Genomic DNA, 6000 nt, shown 5'->3' on the forward strand with positions numbered 1-6000 from the left:
GACGACCGAGGAAGGCACACAGACTGGGGCCCCGTTACGTACTCTTGAGAAACCTGGGTGTTTGCTGAACCCCTCCCTTGGTGAGCACAGGACAGTGTGGGCAGTTACCCTGGCGCTGGTAACTTGGAGTCTGAAAACCGTGAGTAAAGCTTGAAGACTGCACCCCACTGTGTCTGTGAATAATTGCTGCGCCATCACTCGCCCTGCACTACACAGCACAAGCAACATCTACCTCAAATCATCACTACACTGCCCTGGAGCTAAGCTCTACCTGTGGAGAGCTGAACCAACTCTGCTACGTCACCATCAGCTCCAGAGGTTCTGCACCGCAGCGGCGGCCCCACATAGCTGCATACCAGGTGGCGTCACGAACATTAAATTATAAAAACTATAAAATCCCCTTTTATTGACCGCCCTGGGTCATGGACCGGGTCACTGCCACTGTGACATCCCCTGCACCGACCGGCCCGGCATCGAGCACCCCACGGCCCAGGGGGCGCGTCACAAGTCTTTCTGTCATATGCATTTGGGCCCCACAATAAGGTATTGGAAGCATTTAGACACTTTCAGGCCTTCGGTGGTAATGGGTAATGGCTTTCTGGAAGAGATGTGCCCCACAAAACAGGGAGAATGACCTAAGATGGCAGTACGATGGCTGTAGGATTAGCACTGTTGCTTTTCAGCACTGGGGTCGCGGGTTCAAATCCAAGCAAAGGCAACATCTGCAGGGAGTTTGTATGTTCTTCCCGTGTTTGTGAGGGTTTCCTCCGGGTTCTCCAATCTTCATTTTCCCTGTGTTTCTGTGGGTTTTCTTTGTGTGCTCTGGTTTCCTCCCACACTCCAAAGACATGCTGAGAGGCAATTTAGATTGTGAGACCCAATGGGGACAGTGAATAAGATGCAAAGCGCTGCAGAATATGATGGCAGTGTTCAAATCGCCTAGTTGTTTCAGCTTATCAATGCCGCAGCAGTCCTGTGGCTGGTTGAACGGTGACACACGCTTCCGATGCAGATGTATACCAAGGAGCGACCTGTGCTGGATGCAGGAATATGAAACCAAGTGAGCAATAGAGGCAGCTTTGAGATTGCAGGAGGGTTGTTGGCCCAGAAGGTAAGTATGTACTTTTTTCTTTCTGCACCAGACTGGAGCTGTAAAGAAGGGATCTTGTGGTTTTGATTTCCCTTTGCTCGAATTAAGGAGACTAGTTCAGTCCCTGAAAATAAACTGATAGCATTATCCCTTGTGGCAAGACGACTTGCTCGGCTCTCTGGAGGCAGACACAGGACACACGGTTTGGGTAAACTGTCTGCGGAATTATTGTGCAGCATAAACTCCAGCAGCATCCCATAAAAAATAAACAGTCCCTCTTGGGGTTAACGGGAAAACAAAAGATAAGGTATGACCGAGACCAATACTGAGCGAGGCTCTGCCACTGCAGGTAGCACAGTGAAGTCTTCAGCAACAGCAGTCCTCCGTTGTTGTTCTCTGGTTTCACCCAAACACAGCCTGGAGATTTCACTCTCCTGACCACACACACTCCACAGAAACAAAGCTGACTGAGCATTTAAACCTTGCTCAGCCCCACCCTGGGGTGAGGTAGGGGGAATGACTTTCCTCCCATCCCTACATCATTCCCATAAAACCACACCCTTTAAATGAGTTAACCCTCCAGCATATAACATGCTGGCAGAAAGTTTATTGGTATCAGTTCACACAGGCTAGCAACCGGTGTGACACATACCTCCCCTCATAGATCCTACCAGTGACTCTGTCACATATTCCCCCCCTCTGCCCAAAACCGGGGGTTTGGGCACTTTCCAACACCAGGCAGGGAATCCTAGAGAGGGCATTCGCGTTCCATGTAACTTCCCGGGCCTATGCTCCACGTGAAAGTTAAAATCTTGGAGCCCTAGGTACCATCTAGTTACCCTGGCATTTTTTCCCCTCTTCTCCCTCAACCATCTCCATGGGGCATGGTCAAATACTAATTTAAACTTCCAGCCTAGTAGGTAATATTTTAGTGTATCCACGGCCCACTTTATGGCTAAACACTCTTTCTCTACTATGGCGTAGTTCTTCTCTCAGGACGAAAGCTTCCGGCTCTGATAGAGCATCCCATTCTCTATCAGAGTCCCTAGACCAACCTATGAAGTGTCCGTCTGGACCACAAATTCTTTCTTAAAGTCTGTCGCGACCAGGGCTGGCTGCTTGCACAGTGCTAGCTTCAACTGTTGAAAGACGATCTCTGTTTCTTCCATCCATTTCACCATGGTTGATTTGGTGCCATTTAGAAGATCCGTCAGTGGTGCGGCGATCATGGCGAAATTCGGGATAAACCACCAGTAATATCCCACCATTCCCAAGAACGCTCTTACTTGCTTCTTGGAGAGCTGTTGCGGCCAGGTCAGGATTGCCTCCACTTTCTTTACTTGCGGCTTTATTTCGCCTCTCCTGATGACATAGCCCAAATACTTGGCCTCTTCTTTTCCAACGGCACATTTTTTCGGATTTATAGTAAATGCCACCTTTCTCAGAGCATCCAGAACGGTCTGTACGTTAGGTAGGTGACTAGCCTTGTCTGGGCTAAAGACCAGTATGTCATCAAGGTTGGCTGCAGTATACTACTTATATGGGACTAGGATCCGATCCATAGCCCTCTGGAAGGTGGCTGGGGCCCCCTGTAGTCCTAACTGCATCCGCGTGTATTAAAAACACCCATCAGGTGTCGAGAAGCAGTCTTCTCCTTGGCTGTCTGGGACATGGGGATCTGCCAGTAGCCCTTCGTCAGGTCAAAAGTGGTTGATGTACCTCGCTGGTCCAAGCCTCTCGATAAGTTCGTCGACGCGAGGCATTGGGTACGCGTCACACTTGGATACCTCATTCAGCTGGCGGTAGTCATTACAAAACCTCCATTCTCCATTGGGTTTTGGCTCGACGATTGGGATCAACCACCCACTCTTTGACTCCTCTATTACACCGATGTCTAACATCCTCTTCACCTCGGCCGAGATCACCTCCCGGCGTGCTTCCGGAATCCGGTACGGCTTAAGATTCACTCTTACGTGTAGCTCTGTTAGCACGTCATGCTTTACCACCTGAGTCTGCCCCGGCAACTCTGAGAGCAGCTCCCGATTCCGCTGTAGTAGTTCTCGACACTGTTGCTTCTGGGCCGATGATAGTCTCTGCAATAGTGACCTCCTCCACCTTGCCTTTGGGTGCGGCTTCCAGGCAAGGAGTTTCCACAGGTTCCCGATCCTGCCACGGCTTGAGCAAGTTCACATGGTATATATGGTGCAGTTTTCTTCGGCCAGGCTGGTAGACTTTATAATTAACCTCGCTGACTTTCTCCACCTCGTACGGACCTTGCCATTTGCTCTCGACGGTAGGGATTAGTACCAAAACACGGACCCAGGGCTGAAACTGTCTTAGTCTCGCCGACCAGTTATATTCCCTCGCCTGGACTTCCTGCGCCTGGAGATGTTCCTTCATGATGGGCATCACCTTCGACATTCTCTCCTGTAACTGGGTGACATGTTCGATGATACTCCGGTGTGGCGTGACCTTTGCCTCCCAGGTTTCCTTGGCGATGTCTAGGAGACCTCTTGGATGCTGCCCATATAAGAGCTCAAACGGAGAAAAAACAGTGGAGGCTTGCAGAACTTCTCTGACTGAGAAAAGTAGAAATGGGAGCAGGTAGTCCCACTCTCGCCCATCCTTTTCAACGACCTTGCTGAGCATCGCCTTAAAGGTCTTGTTGAAGTGTTCCACTAGGCTGTCTGTCTGCGGATGATAAACCGAGGTCCGAATCTGATCAATCTGAAGGACTCTGAAAAGCTCTTTCATCACCTTGCTCATGAAGGGGGTTCCTTGGTCTTTCAGCATCTCTTTTGACAGACCGGTTCGATGCAAAAATATGGACCAGCTCTCGGGCTATACTTTTACTGGACGAGTTCCTTAGGGGGTACCGCTTCGGGGTACCGAGTCGCATAGTCCATGACCACCAGGATATATTGGTGGCCCCGAGCTGATTTAACTAAGGGACCCACGAGGTCAATGGCAATCCTCTCAAAGGGAACCTCTATCACAGGTAGTGGAACTAAGGGGCTACGAAAGTGGGAAGAGTGAGCGGTTATTAGGCAGGTGGGGCAGGACCTACAATAGTTCTGAATTTCTCGGTACCACCCTGGCCAGTAAAACCTCCTCAGTATCCTCTCCTGAGTTTTCTCGAGCCCTAGGTGTCCCCCCAGAACTTGTGAATGGGCCATATCCAGTACCCTCCATTTGTATCGCCCCGGCACTAACAGCTGTTCCACTATCTCACCGCCCCTTAGTTTGGCCACCCAATATAGCAACTCCCCCTGCACTGCAAAGTGGGGGAACCTGGTGTCGGCCTCCGGCTCTTGGGCAACCCTATTACATACAGTAACCTGGTCAAACGTCCCCTTTAAGGTCAGGTCTTGAACTTGAGCAGTCCCAAAGTGCTCTCCGGACATATCTAACTCAGGGAGGTCGGCCTCCGCAGTCACCGTCTCACCCTCGTCGCCAGCAAGGACGCACAGTGGGAACTCATCCACCTGAGACTTCGGGGGTTCTTCTCCGGGGACCTGGCTTTTGCCCACACTACTTAGTTTAGTTCCCTTCCCCCACAAGTCCCAAAATAAACAAAAATCACGGCCCAGTATGACAGGATGTATCAAATCCTTGACCACCCCGACCTCGTGGGATTGGGCACCACAGTCTGTTCCCACTGTCACTGTGGCCACGGGATAGTCCTTGGCATCACCATGGATGCACCGAACCCCCACAGTTTTGGAAGAGATCAACTGGTGGGGAAGGGTAGCTCTGATTAAGGTCACCAGACTCCCAGAGTCTAACAGTCCAAGCACTTTAACTCCATTAATGGATACGACACATGCCTGCGGCCCCTCGCCAGGTCGACAGTCCACACTGCAGAATGGGTAAGCACAATAGGAGTCCCGTCTGCCCAGACTGCAGTCCATGGGCTCAGGGGACATATGACACCTGGCGGCTACGTGTCCGGGGTTGTGACACCGCCAACAGACTATATCCTTAACCCCAGTCCTTGTGGCACCTTCAGTGGGAGTGGGATGCCTCCCAGTGGTGGCTCTAGACCCCTTCCGTGGTGAACCTGCCCACTTTTGGGTACCCCAGTATGGAGAAGTGACTATATCCGGTTTCCCGAGGGATTTCTCAACCACCTGATACCTCTCTATCAGGCCGATGAAGTCATCTGCGCTCTGGGGATCGCCCTGGGCAACCCAGGTCTGTACTGGTTTGGGAAGGGAATGCACAAATCTGTCAATCACCACCAGCTCCACCATCTGGGCCGGAGTGGAGGACTCTGGTTGCAACCACTTCTGAACGAGATGCAGTAGGTCAAGCATCTGTGAGCGGGGGGGGGTTGTCGCTGGCATACGCCATACATCTCTGGCTAGCTGACGGCCTTCACCCAGGACATCAAAACAGAAAAAACTGACGGCACTTCCAATACAAGAAATAGGTGTGAACAGGTGTTTACTAGGAGGAGCTACCTCCATATACAATTAACAAACAAAGTAGCACTATGTAACGCTTAGTATTTATTTATGAAGTGTGAAATATGAATAGCATTAATGCTGTAGAAAATAGAAATAAATGAGAAATTTTAGCGCATCTAAATATGAAATATGAATAGCATTACTGCTATGGAATATAGAAATAAATGAGAAATCTTAGTGCATAAATTGGCCAATTCATGTGTACCTGATAGCCGCGATAAGGCGTTTCTCGATGTTAGGACCCTACCAATGTGAATACCTCTCTAAGGGTCATCCGTCTGCTTATGTGTGGGAAAGTAAGATCCTACTGCAATTAAAACCACCCGCGGCATTAGGTGCTCAGTCAAAGCTTAAACATAGAAACAGAAAAAACTGACGGCACTTCCAATACAAGAAATAGGTGTGAACAGGTGCTTACTAGGAGGAGCTACCTCCATATAC

This window comes from Phyllobates terribilis, unplaced genomic scaffold (genome assembly GCF_046119375.1).
Source record: "Phyllobates terribilis strain yellow unplaced genomic scaffold, ASM4611937v1 Scaffold_3__8_contigs__length_932513732, whole genome shotgun sequence".
Taxonomy (NCBI): domain Eukaryota; kingdom Metazoa; phylum Chordata; class Amphibia; order Anura; family Dendrobatidae; genus Phyllobates; species Phyllobates terribilis.